The sequence below is a fragment of the Falco biarmicus genome, chromosome Z (assembly GCF_023638135.1).
Source record: "Falco biarmicus isolate bFalBia1 chromosome Z, bFalBia1.pri, whole genome shotgun sequence".
In the NCBI taxonomy this organism is placed as follows: Eukaryota; Metazoa; Chordata; class Aves; order Falconiformes; family Falconidae; genus Falco; species Falco biarmicus.
In genome coordinates this window covers 29,200,765-29,226,603 of record NC_079311.1, presented here as the reverse complement: position 1 = coordinate 29,226,603, position 25,839 = coordinate 29,200,765, and the positions used below count along the sequence as shown (strand labels likewise).

Below are 25,839 nucleotides of genomic sequence, written 5' to 3'. Positions count from 1 at the left end.
TGCCTGGGTCTGAGCCCCCAGGTTGTCCTGCATGTGCCATGTGATAGCGCTCAGGATGATCTGATCCAAAATATTCCCTGGCACCAAGTCCAAGTGACAGGCCTGTAGTTCCCCAGATCCTCCTTCCTGCCCTCCTTGTAGACGGGTGTCACACTGGGTAACCTCCAGCCTTCTGGGACCTCCCCAGTTAGCCAGGACTGTTGGTAAATGATGGAGTGGCCTGGCCTCCACCAGCTCCCTCAGTACCCTCAGGTGAATCCCATCTGACCCCATGGACTTGTCCATGTCTAACTGGAGCAGCAGGTCACTGACAGTTTCCTCCTGGACTGTGGGGACTTGATTATCCTCCTCCTCATCCCTGCCCCCCCCCCAGGTCAGGGGACTGAGTACTCAGAGGAAAGCTGCTCTTAGTATTAAAGACTAAGACAAAGAAGGCATTAAGCCTTTTCCTCACCCTTTGTGGCAATGTTCCATGCCACATCCAATAAAGGATGAAGATTACTCCTTTTGTTTCTCATGTATTTGTAAAAACTGGTTTTGTTATATTTTGTGGCAGTGTGTTCTAGCCGGGCTTTTGCCTCTCTAATCTTCACCCTGCATAACCTTGTGACATCTCTGCAGCTCTCCAGATCTGCCTGCCCCTCCTTCCAAAGGCGGTAAACTCTCCTTTTTTCTCTGAATTCCAACAAAACCTCTCTGTTCAGCCAAGCCAGCCTTGTTCCCTCGCCAGCTTGTCTTCTGGCAGATGGGGACGGCCTACTCCTGCGCCTTTAAGACTGCCTTCTTGAGCAATGTCCAGCCTTCCTGGACCCCTTGGCCCTTCAGGAGTGTCTGCCAAGGGACTATCAACCAGACTCTTAAACAGGCCAAAGAATGTCAAGGTGGTGGTTCTGCTTACTCCTCTCTTTACTTCTTTGAGAATCGAAAACTGTCATCTCATGATCGCTGTGCCCAAGGTGTCTTGCAACCACCACATCACCCACCAGTCCTTCTTTCTTTGTAAACAGCAGGTCCAGTGGGCATCCCCCCTGGCTGGCTCACTGACCAGCTATGTCAGTGTCTGTCTTCCACATACTCCAGAAATCTACAAAATGTTAATCTGTTGGGACTTTACAGCAAGACACTGAAGATGTAGCAGTCTCTGACTGCATCTATTTTCTCAATACATTAATTGCATAATTCATTAATTTGAATTAAGAAAAGGCAATGAGACCTCAGATTTTTGAGGCCTTGTCTGAGACAGTTCATCAACATATTAAAATGTGAATCTCTGTCTTAGGGTCTTACCTACAAACTGGGATAAAAGTTCTTTCTGAAGTTATCAACACCAAGTTTTAGTATTTCTACCAAGAGATTATGGAAGTTAATGACTGTAGAGCTGAGAACTCTAGCAGGAAGAAACACCTTAGTGCTGGGAATCTGCTAACTGAGGTAGGAGAGGGCTCGGTCAACCCTAAAGCCCAAAGAAACGTAAGAGTAATACCTTTGCTGTCAGGCTATCATTTAAGACTCCACTGTCCACTCACAAGAAGTAAGGAAATGAAAAGAGAGGATTTGCATGATGTGCTAGAAAATATCAAACCACATGTGAGAGCATGAGCAGAAAAGATAAAGTTCTGTGAGCTCATGGCAGGTGTGAACTGGAGGCAAATTAGAAAGACTCATGAACTTGCGTAGAAGGTGACATGGCTAAGGAGAAATTGTAATGTGAATTTTAACATTTTATTTTTGTTTGTTTCTGCTACAACCTGCAATTTAAAGTAAATAAGTTATTTTGTCCTTATGACTTGTCTGTGAAGGGAACTGAATCCTTTTATCTTAATCTTCTGTTTTTCATGGTGACAAATTCCACTACATGTGGTGGGTCGGCTTTGGCTGCTGCTGCCGGGTGCACATGGAGCTGCTCTCTCTTGGTCCTTCTTGTTAGCAGAATGGTGAGAAAGTAAGATGAAAAGCTCATGGCTTGAGGTAAAGACAGGGAGATCACTTACTAATTACTGTCACAGGGGAACCAGAGTAGATTTGGGGAAAATTATTTTATTTCCAATTAAAATAGAGTTGAATGGTTAGAAACAAAATAAAATACCTGATCTGTTCTTTCATCCTCCTGCTTTTTTGCATCTCAACTTCACTCCTTCATTCCTGATTCCTCTACCTTCTCCCCCTGAGTGGAGCAGGGGAATGGGGAATGGGTGCTGGGATGTCTATTACAGCTCCTCTCTGCTACTCCTTCCCCCTCACACTCTTCCCCTGCTCCAGGTGGGTCCTCCCCATGGGATGCAGTCTGTCACAAACTGCTCTGACGTGGGTTGTCCTATGGGCCACAGTTCCTTCAGGATAAATGTGCTGCAGCATGGGCTGTCCATGGGCTGCAAGAGAATAACAATTCCACTGAGGTTTCTCCCACAGGGTACAGGGGAATCTCTGCTCCAGTGTGTGAATCACCTTTTCACCTCTTTCACTGACCCTGGTTTCTGCAGTGCTGTTTCACATATATCTCACTCATCTCTTTAAACTGTTGTGCAGTGTTTCTTACATTTCTTCTCAGCTATGCCCTGTGTTGGGTCCATTGGAGCCACCTGGAACCAGCTGTGTCTGGCATGGGGCAGCCCTGGCCCCTCCTCACAGAGGCCACCTTGCAATCCACCCCAGCTACCAAAATGTTTCCTTGCACACCCAATACACTGAGATATTGGGTCACTTGCACAGTAATCAGAACTTCCATATCTCCAAAAGGTTTCATATTGCACTCCTACTTGAGCTGCTCAGGCTTCTTGAGAGTTGCTACTCCAAAATTCTGGTAATTATTTTTCTGGTGGTTGACAGTAGCTGGGTACGCATCCAGGTAATATCGGCACTGCTGAGCCTCAAAGGGAGTGTGTAGTATTTGTTCAAGGGTGATAGTGCTTCCAAGCAGAGCTTGAGAGACACAAGTCAGGATTGATTTTTGTCCCATGGAGGGCCATGAATTTCATGTGTATCAAGATGTGGGTTATGCAACAGACATTTAGCAATTAGATAAATCCTCCTTTCGATGGCCCTGACAAAGACATTTGCTGAGGTGCTCCTCCAATTCCTGAGGAAGTCCTAGTAAATTGCTAGCTGTGTGGCAAGGCTTTGAGGCATCTGAGGACTGCAAGTAAGGACACTATTGTATTGCAGGAAGTTGTGGTCTTAAATGTATAAAGCTGCACAGCAGCAGAAAGTGAGAGGTATGGAGCTGGCTGTGAACACAAGCTGTGCCCTGCCTGTATTTCTGTCAGAGGAGGCTGGGAACAACTGGCCCCTCCCCGACTAACAGAACTTCCTGTCCTTCTTTAAGGCATACAAGATCTGGAGGGGATTGGCAGAAGGTTTCAACCTGTTTCAAACCTGAAAAAGACTCAGTGTTTGAAATTTAAAACAGTGTCCCAAAAGGACAAGAGTAAGGATCAAGAAACCATGTATTGTTTTATACATATTTTTGTAAGGTTGAGCATGTGCGCTTTAGTATGCTATTAAAGACAGCATGAGTAAAATTTTGTGTTGGGATAGTGGCAGATCAGATCCTAGATTTTTCAAATTAGGCATGCAAAATTGCTAGACATCATGTTTGAGTTTCTGCAGTATGGCTCTCCAGGTGCAGAACAGAAGTAAAAGCATTGCTGTACCTCAGAGAGATTTCATCAAGCTTAGTAAATTACTATGAAACAAGAAGATGCAATAATATTGTTTGTTAAAGAAAAGCCTCAGAGGAAACTAATGCCTTTATATTCATGGCAGGAGTGCATTTGGCCATACTGTGTTTTAAAATGAAGAATGTTCAGTGATACGGATACCAAATACTCCCCTGTATACTGGGTAAAGCAGCAGTTGTGTTGTTTGAATGTGTGACTGTCTTTAAGAGACCCTTAATCATATAAAAAACCTGACAACTTAGAATTTAGAAAATGTCAGATCAAGTATATATAGACAGCCTTAATGCAATCTTTTAGTTGGGAAGTACATGTACAAACATGAGAATTAGAAATCGTACTGCAAAAATACAGCTACAATTTTTTGAATATACAATTTAAAAAAGAAAAAAAAAAACAAAATCCTAAAACTTCGTTATTGAAATTGAAGTAGCAGATTTTCTTAGTGAGTGATACCAGGTGTCTCCATTTAAAACAAACCATTAGTGCTCAATTAGTTAATTCTCCTGGTCTTTAGCTGCAGTATGTGGTATCATGATGATTCTCACTATTATTACATATATAAAAAAATATATTCACATTAAATGACACACCTCAGTTCATCTGTTCATGCAAAACACTGCTTTAATTATTTTTTTTGTGATTGAAGATACTTTAATTCACAAGAAATTCTACCACATCTTTCTATATACACAGACTTCAAATGCAGAGACTCTCTCCTCTCTCCGTCTTTTAGATGTCAGAAGTACGTTTACAAAAAATTTTGGATTCTTGAATTTGGAATACACAAAGTACTGTGTTTTAATTAAAGAAAAGAAAAAGAAAGTCTTAGATAAGCATAAAATGGCAAGTTTTGTTTCAGAAGTCCAGGAACTTTAAGTCCAATAGTGCTCTTATCTTTCAACTTTGACTTCGACCATAAATACCAGACAGAAAAATATTTTTGTGATGTTAAATGTCATGGTTGTAGAGAATAGGAATGAGTGCTGCTACCTTCAGTTCATTTTAATTTCATGTGGTATACCAAGCATTTTGATAAATCATTTAAAATATACACTGACAGTAAGGAAGTATATGCATACATATTAAAAGGGAGAAAACTATTTGCTTAGTCTATATATTATTAAATCTTATTCCTGAGCTCCAAAAATGATATCAATGTTAAGACTAGTGAGGAAGACAGAGTTCCTCAAGACAAAAACTATGTGCAGTACCATGCTTTGGTACATTCTGTTACTGTGAAGAATTCCAAAATTGCATTTATGAAAGTAGAAAGATAAATAGTGACTTTGAATTGCTTGAGATCACACAGCTGTGTGCACCAGATCTGACAATTAAGCAAAATTTTCTTGAATACGGGAATTAGAGGTAGATTATGCTTGGGAAGATATCCTATGACTGACACCAAAAATTTACATTCAGAATTATGTAATTGAGGATTTCTCATACTAATTTTTAAAGTAATGTCTATTTTAAAACTTTTTTACTTTGTATATCACAGTCACGTGAGGTAAGTAAAACCTGAAAAGAGCTTCTTATGACTGACAATTCCAAAACATGAATTCTGTTGGAAAATGAAGATATGTCTTATAACAAGCCAACAAACTGAAACTGCTTGTCATCAATGGTTATGTATAAATAAATACATATGTCTTAAAGTCATTCTTCCGCTAGGTAAGAAACATTTGCTGTTGTAGTGTTGTGGTTTTGGGGATTTTGTTTGTTTGTATAATAGGATTTTTAAACTTGTTTTTATAATCAACACTTAGAGGCTTTACAGCTTATATATGAGTGACAGTAAGTAGAGAGGGAAGTCTTGATTATAATATGGATACATGTTGCTTCCTTCAATACACACTAATTCTTTCACATCTTTAAACAGTCTACAGTTCTGAAGCAATTGTATTATACAAAAGGGAGCATGATGAAAAGTTGCTCGCAAAGGTTGATAGCACTAGTTTTCCTTTGTATTTACAAAGCCTATCTTCACCAAAAATTAACAAGACTATGATATAGTTTCTTCCTTTTGTAAGAACGTAGCCTAAGGAGTCATCTGGGGAAGGGGTGAAAAATGTTTGAGTAAGAAAGGGAGAGGTAAGACTAATCATAAAAGGTAGTAAATCCATTGTTTGGGTCCCTGATTGACACTTAAAATACCACTTTAATTCTTTGATCTCTGATTCAGAAGCAGGATTCATGCATGCATTTTTCTTGTGTGGGAACCTAGACATTAAACTGTGAGATCTAAGTTCTGATAAACTTTTCTTGCAACATTTAACCTTTTCATTATGAACTCAGATTTTAACTTCACTTTAGGGTAAAGAAGGAAATCCTAAGAGATTATTTTTTTCCAATAAAATTCTGTTCAAATGAATCAAAATCAGCACATGGGAAGAAACTGAGACATGAACAATAGCAGCATTTTATTTTCTGACTCATGGATACCGCAGCCTTCCAAGTATGGTTAAAGTTTTGAGGAAAGTTGGTATAAAAGAACAGGCAAAATGAAACTTGTGAGACTTCAACTCTCAGCTGAAATGAATTTTTGCATAAAAACCAGAGGTGATCACTTCCATGGCTTTGAGGATCATGTTAAAGAATTGAATAGTTGTTCTCTGATATGTTAAGAAAAGCAGTGCTATCATTTAAAATCTTAGGGGATTATCTATTTATGGTCATATGGGAGCTCTAAGTAAGCATGTGATCATGAATGCCCAGACTTCCAATTGAAATTACCTCCAACAAGGTGGATTAGGCCAAATACTGTGTCTTTGTACTATAAACTATACACAGGTCTATGGTTTATACTATTGCTGATCATTCTTAAGAAGAAAACAGGATTGTTTCAGTGGCTAACGTTACCCAACGTAAAAAACAAAAGATAAATCCATGAAGCTGTCAGTGAATTAAAAATAGTACTTCTTCACTAGAGATTCTTGATTATTGTGTAGCTGTTGTGCAAAGTGTTTTCAATGCATTCTAGTAGTTCTGTGTGCATGCAGTCTGAGATGCACTTCTTAATCGATAAAATGTCAAAGTGTGTATTCATTGCATTGGTAAAAGTGAGTAATTAGTAATATTTGAAATGAAAAGTCAAACTTCTATAATACAGTAAATTTTCTTTAATTAGTAACATTCCCTCTTCTTGAAGTAACATGTTCTGCCGTGGAAATTCTTGGAAAATAATTCTATGTAGGCAGCTTCTCTGTGTTTTAAAACTCTTTTTTTCAAGAACTTAACTCCTAAGTTTCAGTTTACAAAGTAGTATGAGGGTTTAATTTTGTCTAAAGTAATGTATGTTATGAAAAAGTAGTAAAATTCAGGGAAAAAAGGACATGATTTACAACTGTTATGAAACAAACTCTAGAAAACCATAGGTGGAACAATCAGTTTTTGTCAAAAGTATGACCTTGGATGTTCTTCAGTGAGACTGTAACTTTTATTAATTAAGAAATTGATATAGTTCTGCAAACTTGGCACAGTTTACACTAGCAAAGTATCTATGCTATTTTATTTGATAATAGCTAATAGTTTATAACTAGGTCTGTGATGGTAGTCATCTTTAGTGTATATAATCCTTTTTTTTTTTTTTTTTTTTTGAGCCTCAGCTTTCAACTGTCTTCTTTCCTCTGAGCTATACTTTGTTCTTACTATGTTGGAACAACTTAAAAATTTCATGCTAAGATTATGGTTGTGACCAATTAAACATGTGAGGTGTTTAACAACATCTGACACACACAGATTATCACACATACTAAAATAAAACTAAATTTGTAATAACAATTAATGCTAGTGACCAAATAAAATCTTTCTGAACAGAGGAAGAATAGCACATTGTCATCAAACCATTACTTTCATATAATGGGAATATGGTTTTGTAATAGCTTTTAAATCTGGTGTTTTCAACATTGATAAGTTGCAATGCAGGATACTACTAGCGGTTGAACTTTTATTCAAACTAAATTCAGTAATTGGAGAAAATTCTGTTCTAACATGTTCTTATGTTTGTATTCTGAAACTTGATTTTGTTTGAAATGTCAGTGTGTAGTAGATAGAACACCAGTGAGAATCCTAGCCAGACCCAATACAATTATTTAATTGAATCTTCAGTATTCTTTTAGTGTAAGTTAGTTTTACATATCTTTATAGTCCTTTAATCTTTATAGTCCTAAAATAGTCATAATTGACTTGTAATAATCCACAGTTGCTGTTTATAGAATGTATGTATGTTATATTGAACAGGTATGTAGATCTGCTAATTCTAAATGATTGCTGATGACTTGCCTTTAGTTTTTTTTGGTTTGGGGTTGTTTGGTTTTTCTCCTCCGACCCCTTTTTTTTTTCCTTTTTTTTTCTTTTCCTTTTTTTTTTTTGTTTTGCCTTTTTGGGTTTTTTGCTAGATTGTTTTGGGTAACTACTACATTAACTCAGAAACTTGAGGATCTTATTCCCTTCTAGAAGGATGAACTCAGCAGATAAATTAAGAAATACTGTCGTTAAAACAAAATAACTAAATTAAAATTAACTAATCAAAATGATGCTATAAAAAATGTTTGCTAAAATCTCTTTACGGTTTAGTATGGGAATAATGTGATCTTCAGAATAGATTTAGTATTGAGATAATGTGGAATTCTATTAGGCACAATCAGCTCAATTGTCTTAAAACTTCTTTCTTGTAAGTCATCAGCAACTTTCCCATGTAGCTTTTCAAAGGCATTTGCTGATCAAGTAGCCCAATATTTACTGTGTGTAGCAGATGCAAGTTGCAGGGCAAACAAAAGCCTTGGTGAAAGTTTTATAATCATTGCACATACTACTTCTGCCAAGGTCGACATTTAAGTGTCTTCAGTAAGCTTGTGTGAACTGCATCAAACAGACACATGAGCTATGATTGACCCATCTTGCATGATCTTTGAGTAATTTCCTATATAAAAAATTATTTGGCAGGTGCATGGTTCTGACTTGTAAATACTCACTATGGGTTCAGGGAAGAGAGGTATTCCCAGATAGAAGGTAATAGACATCAACGAGGGCTTTACCTTTATTAATTTTTTTTCTGGGCAGAGTTTACTGCGGATTGAAAGTACAGCATTGATAATGTGGTAAAGGACTTTTGTTACCTTACTCCTCATGACTTCACATCATGGTTGCAAAGTCAGACTTTCTAATATGCAATTTTAGGTACCGTTCTAAGAACTGTGTAAGAAATTTAACACTTTTTAAATTTTTTTAATTTTTCTCCTTTGCTCTCTCTGCTTCATTATTTCTCAAAAAGGGATTTCCTTCAGTGGCTACACAGTCTGCCTTCCCTTGCTTTTAGGTCATGATGAGCTGATTGCTGTCCTCAATTCTGAAGATCACATCATTAATTCTTCTGATTATTTTATGTTGTATAGCAGTGTTTGTGGAGCAGGGACCGTATACAAAAGTTGCTCCCACAGTTAGAGAAGCTATTTGTTGTAATACAAATATAAATTGGGTTTTATGATTTGTTACCAAATGGTTTGGAATTAGTTTAGAGGGGAAAACACCATATCTGTGTGAGTGTTTCTCTATTATTCTCTATTCATATTTTTTATTTGATTATTATTTCATCAGTGTAAGAATATTATTGGTCTTATTTACGACAGTAACAATACCTACAAACAGGAGAACTAATGTTTGTTTCACATGCTGTGGTAATCTCGTGTCACTCACAAGTATTCCAACCCATTTGACCCTGTCACAGTAGTCATAAGGGAATTCCTGTTCTGATTCTCTTAAGTTGTGGTTATAGAGAGAAAAATCATCTCAAGGATTGCAAAAATTACAGAATGGTTTTGCTTAGAGAGAATACTCTGTGATTACTGCCATTCTTTGTATGACTGAAGACTTTAGAAGTACATAAGGCTGACTGCTGATCTCCATACAGCTTTACTCGAAGTAGTTGTTACCAGGATTTAAACCAAGGTTTATGTGAAACACACTGTGCTATTTACATATGTTTTCTAGAATAGTGGATGCTATTATTTTTATGAGAAGAATTGCTTTAATGTCTACCAGTTGATTTTGCAATGATGGCACAGCAAAAGTTAAAAAGTGATGTGCTGGTTTCTGTTTAAGCAGGTGATCTGTGAATGCAAAGATGTTAAAGAACAGCTTTCCCATTGTTAGTGTTCACTGCTGAACGTCTGTTCTTGAGCTGTACACAAATATAGTAATTGTTGCTGATATTACTAATTTTAAAGTATTTAGTGCCTCAAAACCACTAAAAAATGGAAACTGTGCAAGATGATCAATGGACTGAATAAGCAAGCTGGTTAAAGATGTGTTCTGTGCTGTTTGGATTAATTTGTGGACCATCATAGAACACCTAAGTCACACACAAGTAGGTAACAACTATACACTTTATATGAAGATACGTAGACACACCAGCCAGCAACTAAGCACCCAGCCAGCCACTCTCTCCTGCCTACATCTCCCCTCTCTCCAGTTGGATGAGGTACAGAACTGGGAAACCAAAAGCAAGGAAAATTTATGGTTTGAGATAATGACAATTTAGCAAGTGAAGAAAAGTGGAAAAAAAGAACAAGGGATGCAAAGGTGGCTATTTTCCATCAATGCCCAGCTTGTCTCTGAGCATTAGCTGCTTTGAGATGGCACACCTAGTTTTTACTGCTAGGCATGTCATTATATGGCATGGAGTTTCCATTTGGTCAGTTTGGGTCAGTTGTTCTGGCTGTGTCTCCTTCCAGGCTCTTGTTCACCACTGTCTTACTCCCTGGGGAGACAGAAACAGAGAGGGCCTTGACTCTGTGCAAGCACTGTTGAACAATGGCCAGTACAATGGTGTGTTATCAACTCTGTTTTGGTTATGAATGCAGACAGGGTTCAATGCCATATAAGTGGCTATGAAAAAATGTAACTGTATCCCAGCCAGAGTCAGTACAAGTATACATTTACCCCCATGCAATGTTTTCAGAATATAATGCTTAACTATTACTATGCTGTGACTTGCTAGACAGCCTTAACATCTTTACTGCTTAGTTGCTACTTCCTATTTTCTGTATGCATGGGGCTTTACTAGAATTCTAAAGTGCTTTCAAGCACAGTTCTGTTATGCAAAGTTAAGTTACAGTTTCTGTATGGTTCACTGAGACAGCTTCCTTTGAAATTATCCTCAGCTGCATTGTATTTACACTGAGACTTAGGCAGTGTGAAAGTGAGTGATAGAGGAGACAATGTTTTTGCTGTTGTGCCTTGAAGAGATATTCTAGACAAGGAAATTGTATAAAGGAGACAGTTAGAAGTGCTCTTAACTTCACTAATACAGTGGAAGGGCTAGCACGACTGTCTCAAATTGTTAGACAGAGGAGCTGAAGCTGGCACTAGTAGTCACTTCATATGCAGACACTGATTATGGATTCACAATCCAGCATTACCCATGTCTGAAAATTGAAGGGATTTTAGATACTAAAGCCAATATTATGTATTTATCTTTTTGTTTTGTCTCTGCTATGATTTGAATTGGGCGACTTTTTAAGATACTTTCAACAAATGTTCCCTGCCCTTAATTCCTATTATTTGTAGGAAATTTGCATTTTTACATCCAACTGATTTACAATAGTCCTGGAAATCAGCTTAAAATCTTAACAAAACTTTGCAAATATGTAACTGCAAGTTCAAAGCACAATTGCAGTGCAATTTAGACATCAAAATCTGCTTTCAGTTTTTGAGGAACTCTGTCTAACTTAAATTATCTTAGTTATGGCTAGGCTGCCTATCTGCTACAGTAGCAGATCTGTGAGTGTTACTTTCCCCTGATAAAGAGTAACTACTTTCCCTACTCCCTTGCATTTTTTCCCTTCCTGTATGTGGATGAAAAGAAAAACTAGTTAAGCTTAAAAAAATTTTGAACACTCTAGTAAGGAGCATCTAAAATGTGTTTTGATATGGGCAAAGTAACTTTTCCCCTGAAACACAGTGTGGTAGTGTCCTTCTTGATTAGAAACCAAGGACATGTTGCTTTAGACTAACCTGTGCACAAATTCTATCTTCTTTTTTCCTTTTTTTTTTTTTTTTTTTTTTTTTTCCTAATATCCCTTATGTCCCTTTCATATGACAAATCTTCTAAAGAAAGCAATGTGTGGTGCTGTATACATTATGGTTGAGCTGAGCTGTTCTTAGTTCTAGATAAATTATAGCTATGGCCAAAACCAAATAGGAAACAGAAGAGTAGAAGAGTATAGCAATCTAGGTAACAAATGAAATGTATCGAATATTTTTAGAGGGATAATGAAGATTATATAGCTAAGAAAAAGTAAATTTTATTTTCAGTGATTTAAAGGCCTTAGTATCTTGAAGTTATTAAGAAAAAAAAATAAAAACAAAACCCTGAAGAAAACCCAAACTCCCAAGTCCCCAAATCTGGTTCCTTGTTTGTATGAAAACTTTTAACAAACAGGAATCCAATTTAGTATAGCAACATCTTTGGAATCATCATAGATCTATATGAAAGAAATATGACCTTTTTCACACTGTCAAAATGTTGGAGAAGATCAGTTATTCAGCCTAAAGGTGAGTTTGTGCATTCTTCTGGTTACGCTGGAAATGAGCGTTATGTGCTCTCTGCTACTGTAAGCTTATGTACATTGTTAAGCCAGTGTTGGTTCTTCAGTTTCCTGTATGCTCGCTTGGTGAATATTGCCTTTGGATTACTACAAGATGTACACTGCAGCCAGGCTGCACTATCATTGCGCCATGGCTGATCCTGTTCTAGAGTTCCTCAACTGCTCTGTGGTTCTGTACAAAATCTTTCTGTGAGAAGGAGTGCAAATGTTGAATGAGGACAGACTTACCTTGACTCTTAGCTTGTTAAGTTGTTCTTCATACCTTTTTTCTTCCATATAGTCACTATCCCTGCTTCTGCCTTAGCTTCTCAGAGAAGCTGTGTCTCAAATATGCATATCCAATAGTAAGTGTTAGCAATGCACTATAAAGTTAGCACGAGTTCTGGATTATGCTCTGTCACTGAAGACAGTGACACTGAGACAGCGCTGTTCTGAGCACAAATTAGTACATGACATGATTAAATGCAAAGTAACTTTCTTACTAGTATTAAGATGCAAATGCTTATACCAAGACTTTAAGTTCAGCTGCCTAAATTCCTGTAAACTTGTACCAGCCCGATTAAACCAGTATCTTTTTCATTTCCTCCTTTTTATCCTGCAATGCAATAATGATAAAAATATGACAACAAAATAACTATTATTATTATTGTCATCATCATCATCATTATTACTACAACAACAACAGCAGTAGCAGCAATAATAACAATAATCTGGAAGCAGCACGTTTAGTTTTAGAAAACTTCGGAAATATTGTTACTTAAAACTACATACTTCGAGATTTTGGCTCCCTCTAGTGAAAAAATGCATAAACGTTCAAGAGAGGCGTTGGCTCGCCCGCTCACACGTGGAAGGCACATCATTTCGGGATGTCTGACTAATGCATCGTTGCAGCTCGATCTGCTACACAAGGTGATCAATGCGGGACTTTGCTGACATAAGTTCAGTACTGGATGATCTTTGTTAGACTATAAAGACATCTTTTTCTAAATTTTCTTTTAAGAGTATTTATTCTTGAAAATTTCTTTACAAGTACATGGACTGAAAGGCTGCTTTTAAGCACTTGATTGACAGTTTATTATATTTTAAAAAAACCACCACATACTCCTTTACTTGTGCATTCTTGATATAATAAAAAGAATGGAGAGAAAAGAATAGGTGGAGTGCAGATAAGGCATAATTAAAAAAAAAAACAGATAGAACCACTTCTGGTTGAAGTGGATTCTGGGTATACCTATTCTGTTTCTAGTTGTCCTTAAATCAGCTTTCTTTTTCTTTTTCTTTCTCTCTCTTTTTTTTTTTTTTTTTTTTTTTTAGTATAGGAAAACCAAGTGAGAGATAAAATCAGGGGATGTAGGAAAAGAACATGTCTAAAGAGAGAACAATTACACTGACATGATAATAATTATTGTCAGATGTTCAGCTGAACAGCAGCCTGTCAGATCTCAAGTTCTGTTGGTGTGGTTTAAAATATTTATTTCTTCTAAATGGTACAGCTTTGCTTAAAGTGATTACAATGACCTTTCAAAACTTCCTACTAATTAATCAAGATGGCAGAGGCATAAGAAAGCAGAGTTCATGTTATTTGAGCAAAAGAAGCCTATTCTTTTTCATAATTTGTCAAGATTTTTTAAAATTCTTCTTCCATTCTGTTTTTGTCAGGTCAAGGCATGAAAAGTAAACTTCCATATCCAATCTTCTGCAAAGATCAAGAGAAAATAGACTTGTTGGGGTTTTTGTTCTCTTCATTCCAACCTATTCATAACTTAATAAAATTGCACTTTAAGCAAACTTAATTTTTCCCAAATGAGTTGTGTTTTTTTTAAAACAAAATTATTAGCCATCTCCAATATGTCTTTTATTGTGTTGTTCAAGAACAGGAAGAGTTTAAAATAAACAGGAAAAGACTGGGAAGAAGGACTAAATTCATTGCTTGTCTGAATATTTGTTTTTATTTTCCTTTACATGCTTCTCTAGTAAACCCAGTCTCCTTCATTTAACGTAAATTGTCCCAAAGGCACATATTAATCCCAACGGATGATTAATTGAAGGGTGAAAAGGTATGGTTATTTTCTGGCTAGGTGCTATGGTATTTTTTTAGTTGTGAAGTTACAAGAATTTGTGTGTATTATTCAGATAATTTGCTCTGTAATTTATATTATTTTGTAACACGTACATTAGAGTGAGGTAAAATAGATTGAGTTTGAACACTTAAGCGTTCAGAGGACACAAGGGAGAAAGCAGAAGGAAGTAAATGCTGGAATGAATTGTGCGTTATTGCTTGGCACTAGCTTTTTTTTTAAAAAAAAAAAGAAACAGAAAATCAAATAATGACAACAATCTTTTGTCTCAGGAAAAATAGCAGTGAGCAAGGTTTATCAATGCTCTATTGCTTGTCAGCTTCTTTCTAGTAGATAGCTACAAGTAGTGGAAGGCTTAAGAACTCTATTTATTCATTCATTTGCGTAACAGCTTTGTAGCCTGTTGCTTCATACTGTCTTTTGAACAGTGAAGAGTACCTGCACACCAGTGAGCATGAGCTGAAGGAATAGGAATACAGTTAATTCATTTCTTAGAAACTATTAAGCTCTATTTTACTCTTCTCTAAGGTCAAGGGAAACCATGACAATCATTTTTATATTACACATTAGTGGTGTGACTACTGTGTCATTCAGGAAAGGAAGAGTGAGAGTTTGCTGGTTAATAATTAAAAAAAAAATACAGAGTGACAGATAATTAAGCTGCGTGTCCCACAAGTCCACAGAAATGTGTATCAAGGAGAAAAGCAGAAAACTTCTTAACATGATAACATACCCATATGTGTTTATAGAACACATGAAACTTCTTCTAGGAAAGTTATTATCTTTTCTCCTGCACTAGACCAAAGTAAGGATACACAAAAAGAAAAGTCTAGATAAGAGTTTTGTTTGGGTGAGAGAGAAAAGTTTAAGACTGGGCTTCTCAGAAAGGTGGTTATTTTGTCTTAGGAAACTGCCTGCCCACAAGTGAACGTGTCAGTGAAAAAGAGTTTCTATTGCAGTTCACCAGTGGTTGGAGCTGTATTTTTTTGAAAAAGACCAGAATTGATTGCTAGTTCTCCTAGAAACCTGGGAAGGGGATGTAAGATAGTTGCAATTTGAGTAAAGTCTCAGATGGTGAGCTATTCATGACAAGCTGGCCATTTTAGGTAAGGGGGCAAACTTGGCCATGTTTTCTTCAGAGACAGAATGACAGTGTTAGGTTTTCCTGTGGCATGCGTAGGAATGAATTCAATACAAGGAAATTAATTTTGTGGGAAATAAAAGGCAGCCAAGTTGAAAACTTAGCCTGAAAAGACTATCAATTTATACTTGCTGCTCAGCACTACGTGATAGCTATTGACAGTAGTACACAACAGAACAAAGTTGAAAACTAAGATCAAGTCTGAGTTTGACTTCATTGTAGTCAGTGACAAAAAAAGCTTGTTCTGACAGGCGAGATGTTCACAATTAATAGAGAGCAGGGAAGATGATAAGATCTTCGTGTATCATACTGGAGCTAGATTGTAAATAATTCAGTAAATACTACAGTGTATTTCAGACTAATTAAACCTATTCTGACATGCTTTATGTGGGACAGTATTGCAATCAATTGTAGTAATATTTAGAAGTTTAAGAAAGCAACTTGTCCAAGATCCCAAGAAACTTAATTGCCTGCTAAACATTACAGAAATTAAAATTGATTTTTCTGTGTTGCTTCTAAGCTTCAGTAGTGCACCTGGATTACACTGTCTCCACAATTGAGGAACTGAAACCGTCTCAAGGAAGTTAAAAGAGGGTGTGAAAGGAACACCAAAGGCAGTACAGCTCAGAACAAAAAGAAAGCATATGTTGGCAATGCAAAGTAGCCAAAAATACAGTACTTGTGCAAAGTACGATAATTCCACGTCTGTCTGGAATATTATCAGTCATGAATCATACATATACAATCTCCCTTCATTCAGAAAATGAGCCATAGATATATTAACAACTGCTGTTTCTAATAATTAAAGAATCACATAGCAAATACTGCTGGTGTTTATAATTGCCCAAATTAATCAGGAATTGGACAAAGCTAACAGCTCTGAATACTTGTTGACTTGAGCTACATGGATAATATCTTTCCTTTAATTAACCACAGGAAAAGAAAATACAGATAATCCAATTAAAAATTTTAGCAAATTCTGAGCTATTTTTTTCCTAGGACTCTAAACAAACTGAATATTTCTAATTCATATCCCAAACACCAGCTGGTAGACAGGAGATGTGCAGCAAGTCTTGATGCTATCTGTCAGCTGATGTGGCAGGGAGGAAATAATAGTTCTCAAGGAATAAAAAAAGTATAAAGATGGGAGGAGATGTAAAGCTGAATGATGCAGGAGTGTTTAAACCCCTGAAACTTCAAACAAGCCACATATGGTTAAACCTAAAGTATGATTTAATGGAAGCAGTGAAAGTCATCTAGCTGAAATGATGGGCAAGTGTTTTTTGTTGTAAAGAGTATTAAGAATCAAAGATGTTGTTAGTAGGTTTTTGTATGACTGACATGTGTAGGAAGGTAAATCAATAACTTAATCTAAGTGCCTCAGGAAATTTACAGCTCATCCAGTGAATAGACATCATTGGATGATGTCTAATCATCATTTTTCCTACTAGTCCAGTGAGTGCCTCTAATTCTAGTCTTGTTGGACCTGACAAAAATAATATTTACTGTATTTGCATTATCCACCATACTCATGATTTTGTAAACCTGGATTATATTGCCCCTAGCCTTCTATTCTACAACAGCTATTCTACCAGCTCTTTCAGTCTCTCCTTGCATGGCAGTTGCTCCATCCGCTAAAAAAAAAGTCACTTTCACTTGTTGCCAATTGTAGTGCTTTTGCACTCTTGGACGAGTTAGAGCAAACTGTACTGAGCCCTCCAGATCTGTGTGGAATACACTTTTCCTTTAGGTGTTTCCTTTATTCCACCTTCTCTCTCTGGGTTAGAATTATGTAATTAACCTCCTGTTAGGCCAGGTCCTGAGTTCCAGTGATCAGTTAAGATTACTTCACCAGGACTGATCTGCTTTCCTCTAATCCTCTCCTCTAGGAGCAGTGACAGCAGCAACCAGTGATGAGACAGCCTGCTTTGGTTCTGAAAGCAAGTAAGAGCTAGCTGATCTCAAACCACACTCTGTATGAAAGACTCTCTTAACACTTTCCTTGAATCTGGAAAGGACCAATGTTCCTTGATTTTCCCTGTCAGAGCCAGTCTTCATTCTAGGTTGCCTCTCTGGACAATCTCCAGCTGTGGACTTTCCTGTGTTGCTTTCTATATATGTGTCATCTAGTTAACTCTGCGTTCACAGAACAGTCTAGACATGTATCTGGAAGTATGGTGCTGTGATGAATTTAGTTCCTCCACTGTTTCATAGGAAGAATTTTTTCTCCTTTTCACATTTTTTTATGACCAATACAGATAGATTGATAGATTCATACAGGACAAATCCCAGAACCCAGTGTAATTTAAATACATCTCCATTCATTGTCATAAGAATAACTCACACAGTTTTGGAGTGGAAGAGGATGCATAGCACTTTAATTAAGGAGTATTACCATATTATTTTTCTAAATAAAGTGTTATTTTTGCAGCTTGGTAACTGAAAGCCACATTGTGTTCTCTATATGATTTCTGTTACACACTAAAATAACTTCTACAACAGCAGTATATTATCTGTATATTTGCATTTTTATATTAAGTTATTTCTGTTTGGCAAATGCATGGACTCCTTTTCTTCAATACATTGATTTAGTGCAATATTTTAATAAAAGTTATTATTAAATAAACACTTAAAGACAACTAAACCTTGTGAAATGGTCTTTTTCGTCTCCTCAAAACAGAAAGTCCTCCCCTCCTTCCAACTTGGACTGAAGTACCACCACTTAAGAAATACAAAAACATCGTTTTTCAAAACCCAGAAATGATACATTTTACCTGATTTCTGTCTCTCTTTCCAGTATATCATGCTACTATATAATATATACAGAATTTAGCGGATGGAGCAACTGCCATGCAAGGAGAGACTGAAAGAGCTGGTAGAATAGCTGTTGTAGAATAGAAGGCTAGGGGCAATATAATCCAGGTTTACAAAATCATGAGTATGGTGGATAATGCAAATACAGTAAATATTATTTTTGTCAGGTCCAACAAGACTAGAATTAGAGGCACTGACTGGACTAGTAGGAAAGAACTAGTAAGAAAATGATTTAAAGTTTATAAAACAGCCGGTATTTTGGGTTTTTTTTCTGCGAAACTGACAGTGAATTTTTGCTGCAGTAAACTATAGGGATACACAGCATCAACAGGTTCAAAAGGGATTAGGAAAAAATCACAGTCAATGGTATGTAGATGAAGTGGAAAAGGTAGAAATATACCCTAAATAGCATCTGGGTTTTTTCTGCTGTCAGTGAGAGCTGGACAAGATGGACTACCGATACTCACAGTTTTAATAACTCCTACCCTTTTCTAAGGAATCCTGTCTTCTTGCACGTGACTTCAATGTACTTGTTTTCCATTGGATTTATTTCTGTTTTCTTCAAGCTATCACTTTCCCAGTGATGCTGTTCCTTTCACATGCTTATGTGCTGTTTGGCTTTTTTCATCTACTTAGGATTGTAGAGGAATGAAGGTGGGTTAATTAACAGTGATAACATACAGCTGTGGGCTGGCTTCAGGGGTGGCAGGTTGGCTGATGTGGATAAGGTGCAGCTGCAGCTGGTTCCTGCTGAGTAGTTAAATAGCTTTAAGGACTGTATGAAGATGAGCTTGAGATGAAGAGAGACCTGGAAGAAGCAGAGGGAGGAGAGAGTGCATGCACATGCCCTGGATGTAGAAGAGACAAGGAGAAGGACGTAGCAGAGGCAAGAAGAAAGGTGGACTGGCCTGAAGAGGGTGAAGATACAGCATGAACAGTAGTTGAACCCTAAAAACCTTGTGGGGGACTGGTGGTTGTGCCAGGGCAATGTGCGGGAAATATGCTTACTGAAGTTAACCTGGCATGGGATGGTGAAAGCCTTGTTGCAGCTTGATAGTTTTGAGAGTACTGTGACAATGGAAGACTGATGAAAGCCTTGAGCAGATGCCTAACCCACTTGATACATTCTTCTGCTATGATAGTGTCATTGTTTAACCCTGGCCTGCAACGCAGCACCATGCAACTGCTTGCTCACTCCCCCACCCCCCCAGAGGGATGGCAATGAGGACTGGAAAGGAATGTAAAACTCAAGGGTTGAGATAAGAACAATTTAATAGCAAAAAAGCAAAATCTGCACACACAAGCGTAACAAGGAATTCATTCACCACTCACCATGGGCAGGCAGGGGTTCAGCCATCCCCAGGAAAGCTGGGCTCCATCATGGGTAACAGTTACTCAGGAGGACAAACACCATAATGCCAAATATCCCCTTCTACCTTCTTCTTCCCCCAGTTTATATACTCAGGATGATGTCATATGGTATGCAATACGTCCTTGGCTAGCTTGGGTCACCTGTCCTGGCTGTGTCCGCTCCCTGTGCCCCTCCAGCCACCTGGCTGGCAGGGCCCAAGGAACTGAAAAGTCCTTGATTTAGTATAAACATCACCCAGCAACAACTATAACATCAGTGTCCTATCAACGTTGTTCTCACATCAGAGCCAAAACACAGCGCTGTACTAGCTACTAAGAAGAAAATTAACTCTATCCTGGCCGAAACCAGGACAGACAGCAAACGGCCTTGGCAATAGGTGGACCTGGGACATGTGTTAGGGGAAGTGCATGAAAATGTAGGTTTGCGTTCTACTGATCTCTGCTCTTTATTTTCTATCATGTACAGTCCATTTCTTTTTTTTGTAAGCAGGACACTTGCTGCTGCACCCTTTTTTTCCCCTGTAACTTGAAGGTAGATTAGGTTCTCCTTGGTGCTCATAGACATTGTAGAATAGTTGACACTGAGATTTGAAGAACAATACAGTTAGAGCAGGGAATATGACTGGGTAGTGTAGAATGCACTTACTGAAAAAAGCTTTTTTGACTAACTGTTACATCATTAACGTTTTATCAGCTTGCAGTCAAAGAACTGCAAGGTAACAAGTCTAGGCAACACAGAAAGTTCTATTTCTTTGTGCAGAATTCTGTATCTAAGCTCAACACTATTTGGAATCAAAGGAATTCAGGTACTGTTTTCATTTTTTGGACTCCCTTATTAGAGCTGGATTCATTAAATGATTTAATTATTTTTTTTTTACTAAAAATGAATTGTCGAAATAGGCTGTAATTTATATCAGCAATAGGAAGTAGACATGCAGGATTTGGATATTTTTATATTATAAACTAATGGAGTTTCAGGCGAGACTGAACTGTTTGTATATCAATACTTATTTTCTTCTGGTCATACAGAGGTGAAGTTACCTGACTTTACTGTCTTAGCTTAGCTCATTCCATAGGTAGCTATGTAGATTTTAAAATACCAATGTATCCACACTATGGTGGCATTTTTAAGAGTATGTCAATGTAAAACTTGCAGAGTACTGTTACTAGTATTTCTTTCGTAGTTTTTTGTCTCCTTAGATTAGTATTTTAAAAAGGTTAGTTAGATTGTATTTTGGATATTAAATCCCACTTAGATATTAAAGTGAGATTACTAGTTGTCCTAAGTTTATTCTATAGCTTCTCAGCTGTGAATATAAAATTCTTTTAAGAGGAAAATGTCTTTCTTAGTTTTTATTTCAAAAAGGAAGGTTGCTTCTGGTTTGATCAGGAGATGCACTAATGGCATGCACAGCAGAACAGTCAACAGCAGCTCTTCTAGAGTGTAGTATCTACTTGTTTCAAAGAAACTACTTCCCATTGCTTAGAGGTGAAGTTGCAGTATTGGTCCCTCCTTCTAAAGTTGTTTTACATACAGTATACACAACAATCAGTCAGGCACTGCCTAACAATCTTGGGACTGAAATTTTGAAAAGCTCTATTGCATATGCAGTTATGTTACTGAAGGGGAAGTTTTGTTCTTCCTCCTCTGACACCTGCTCTGACTCTTCACCAACTTGACATAACTCACTCAAATGGCAGGATGTTACCCACTGCTTTACTGAATTAATTCTCTTCACACTTTGGTTAGTTAGACTGTTTCACAGACAACACAAATTAAAGTGGTACCATGAAGCTGGGAGGACAGAAGACAGGGAAATGTGGAAGAAGTGGGATGCCTTCCACACTGTTTCTCGTAATATTTGCCTTGCTACATTCTACTTGAGAAGAGGTGCTTCTGGGGACTTAGAAATCAGAGAGGGTCACATGTCTGATTCAAATAATTATAGGCAGGGACTAGGTGTGGGCAGGCATTAGGTCTAGGTTGTTCATTATGGATGTGAAAACTGAAAAGAATCTTGCTGCTTCATGTGGGGGCTCCTCAATAATCTGTCCCTTAATCTTTCTGTAATTCAATTTCCTGTTGTAAATCATGTAATTTCCCTATGTTTACAGTGATAATGTGAGGATAAAATGAATCCAACTATCTGAAAGAGCTGTGAAGGGCTCTGATGGTATGTAGTCATGAAAAGTCTCAGAGATACACATTGACAGACTGCAGATAGTTCTTTATCAAGTTGCCCATAGCTGGTAAGCATTAACAAAATAAACCATTAGACTGTACATATACTCTTCTGAACAATTTTAAGTGTTTTATTAGCAGGAGTTTGTAAATAAACAGGGATACGATTTTACAGTGTTGCCAGTATTTTGCAAACACAATCTAAAGAACCAACACTTAAAATAAAGCCTGACAATATAATACTGAAGCAATGCACTACATAAAAACTGAGGAAATGTTGGTATTATGCTACCCATGGTTCTATTGAATTGATTTCTGCATGGCACATTAATAATGCTTAGTATCCCAAGTGTGGCAAGGTTTTGTCTTCTTTTTTTATTTGTTCAATGCCAGTTTTCATATTGCATACTTAAAACAACTTGGAAAGAGAACTGTTACCTTAGATGTTTAGGTAGAGCAACTAAACCCCAGGCTACAAAGTAACTTCTTCAAAGGTAAAGGAGGAGTCACTGGGTTTGTTACCCAGCAGTAACATCAATCTTTGATTCTATGGAGTTAAGTAGGCTTCTAGGGCTCCTTGCCATTGTGGAAATGAGCTGCTGTTTTCTCCTCACACGTCACATACAATGAGCTGCTGTTTTCTCCTCACACGTCACATACGATTATATATATATATATATATATATATGATTTAGTTTTAGGTAGTCCTACAAGGAGCAGAGAGTTGGACTCAATGGACTTATGGATACCTTCCAACCCAGGGTGTTCTATGACTTTGTGATTCTCTGAGTGCTACCAGAATATCATTATTCCATGAATCAGTTGTGAGGAAAAACTAAAAAAACCATGTCCATAACACCAACTGAGCAGCTAACACCAACTGAGCAGCTAACTGCAGTAAAGGAATACCACAGTTAGTTTACAAGTAAATTCTGAATCCCGAGTAATAGTATAGGAGAATCTAAAATGTGAATTCCTGATCACAAAAACATGAAAAAGGGAAACTAACATGGCATATATGCCACTACCTCCATTTACAAGCATCTCATTCCCAGACTGTGGTATGTTGTAGGTAAGCAATGCATAGTCACTAGAAACACCATCTTCATCCTGCTTTTTCTTGCTTAGGTGCTTTAAGACGTAAAAACATCAATAGTGCTAGGGATCAAAATTTTTACTTCTTAGGAAGAGGTAGATCTTGACTTGCTAAAGAATGTATTCAGGAGATAGTATGAACGAGAATGGAATTTTCAGATCAAGTTAAAAACTGACTTGCATAAATGGATAGTTCGTCATGGCAGTTAGAAAATGCTCCAAAATTCTCATTAAAGTGAACAGAGACAGAATCCAAATTTCAAAGTGTAATGTTGCAAATCCAGAGTATTTAACATAATAGTGTGAAAATTGCCAAGCCCCTCAGAATGCTAATTGCTAATTGCTTCACCTTTTAGTCTAGATTCCACCTATCTCTGTAATCTTTGTTCTGGAGAGTACGTCAGAACATTGTCATCTTCTGTGACATCTTCAAAAGGCAATATCTGGTTTTACTCAGCAAAACAGTCTTTACAAGTTTGTGGGAATTTTTTCTTTCCCCCCTCCCTGCCCCAGCCTATACCTATCCCTCTAGTGAAAAGACGTTGAGTTTTGTGATGTGAAGTAAGGCTCAGCAATAATGTGGATAGTAGACAAAACCAAAAAATACTCAGGAGATCCTGAAAGAAGGCTGAGAAGTCCAAATCTTGCTTTTTTTCAGTTGCACCTCACAAACAGGGCAGAGTCGTATGTGATGTGTTGTGTTTCATTTTAGGCTACTTTTACCGGTTTTCTCACTTATGGCCAAAAAACTTCATAATTCTTCTGTATTATTCTGACAAGAAGGCAAAAAAACTTTGAAAACACTGATATCCCACCTTACAAAAATCTTTTGTCTCCAAAGGATGCTAGGTTTGGAAAGACGATTAGACTTAAGACAAAATTACATTTTTCTTTTTCAATTTTATTAGGATGTATGGCTGGCTAAAACAGGCGAGACTTCGCACAGTTTCAAGCCAGCTGTGAATTGTCCAGTCTGAGCTTTGAATGTCTATTCCTGAATGAAATGAACTGTATTGAAACTACTGAAACTTTGAGACATGATTTCACTAAAAGAAAGCTGCAAGGATGTGTTAAACCCAAATTAAAACTTTCAAAATAGCATGCCCATAACAGTCTCCATAATCACTTCCTCATATCGGACAGCCTTCAAGCAAGAGCTTGACCATGGCTTGACCATAATCCAGAGTACAGCAGAGGAGATCCTTGGTGCAGATGATACAACTGAGGCACTGGGAACATTTCAGATGTTCAGGGTCAGTTTGGATTGAGCAACCTGGTCTGGTGAAAGGTGTCCCTGCCTGTGGCAGGGGGTTGGTAGTAGGTGATCTGTAAGATCCCTTCCAACCCAAACCATTCTATGATTCTACGATTGATTTCTGCATGCACCTAATGACAGTCTATTAAAAGCAAAACAGAGACAGTTTTGAGATGGCAGTTTCATGGATGTTACCTGTTTACTAACATACCTCCTTGTTACTTGTAAGTCTACATAAACCATGTCCTGCTCACTCCTGTTTAAATCAGTCAGGTCTTTGTAGCTGAAACGAACATCAGCAGCAAGTAAAGTCAGAAATGCACCTCAAGTACCAGTACAGGCCCCTTCAAGCCTATTTCTAACTGTGGTGACGCATTTCCTGCTGCCCTGCCCCCCCTTCTCTGGGCTTCTCTGTGATCTCAGGAATTCCCATTAGATCTTGGCCTTTGTGTAATGACTTGGGAGGTTAAGCATCCCTTAACCTTACCAGCAACTCTTGCATTGCTAGGGTGAGGAATGGCACTGACTGTATCAGGAACTCCTGTTGCCTTACCAAGGCTATAATATAAATTATATATCATATAAAAATACATGAACGAGAGCAGCCATAATCAGTCATCCCCTGACAGCCCTAGGACATTCCCGACCTGAACTGTAGCCCAAGTGGAATGGTACCATAGTTACTGGAATTTTGAAAAATTACTGACCCAGTTTGTGGCCAGAATGGAAACTTAATTGACTAATTGTCTAAAGCCAATCATCTTGCGACCCTATGCAATGTTAAGTGAGACACTTTGAGCTTTCCTGGACCACAGCAGGCTGTGACCAGCATCTCTCTTTCAGTGAGATGTCTCTCAGAACTTGCAAACCCTCAAGTTTACAAAGTTCAGAGGACCATTGCCGAAAGCTGATGATGAGGCCTGGGCTGAAACCGCCTGCTCCTTGAGGGTCAACTCTTGCCCGTTGAGAAATGCCAAGGCATTTGAAGTGAGTGTTTCGCTGAACTCAAGGGGAAATTTTAACAGGTATGCCTATCTGTGTGTGTGTGTGTACGTGTGTGCGTTGATGTACCTCACAGCAAGAACAGTATAAATGTTACCATCTTGGACCTGTAATTCAATCACTATTATGATTGTACTAAATCTTGTTAACCTCACTTTGTAAATGTTAAATAAGTTCATGATTAAGTGCTGCTAAAATCTTGTGATCTATCTTAAAACTGTGACTAAACCTTAGTCATCCTTTAGATATAAACTGTTGTCCAAGTCTGAGACTAAGACTGGACCTAGCTGCGCCTAAGCTTTACCAGGAGTTCAGAAAGCAAGGGGGTCTACTCTGAACCTTGTGACTCAGCAGGAGGGTCTCCATTAGCCTTTTGCATCTTCAGTCTCTGTAAATCATTCTAGCTCAATTCTAACTTGATTTGCTTTTGTATGTTTCATCCATGTAATAATAGTGAACCTTGCCATCAACCTTTGTGAAGTTGTACTCCCACGAATTTATATTAAAACTATATTCACTAATACCTTTGATAGTGATTCTTTAAATGATCTAAACCACTCATCTGTGACACGTCACTCCTCAGAGACTGGGCAGCACTCTTCTTCTAGACTCCTGGAC

General features: G+C 37.6%; 1 long non-coding RNA gene across 1 annotated transcript in view; it reads left to right on the top strand.

Moving 5' to 3' along the window:
- LOC130143096 (uncharacterized) overlaps positions 1–25,839 on the top strand; it is a 55,438-nt gene that overhangs the window by 11,169 nt on the left and 18,430 nt on the right. The window contains exon 2 of the long non-coding RNA XR_008819634.1: positions 25,063–25,206. This is a non-coding gene — a long non-coding RNA (uncharacterized LOC130143096). The remainder of the gene's footprint in view (positions 1–25,062; positions 25,207–25,839) is intronic.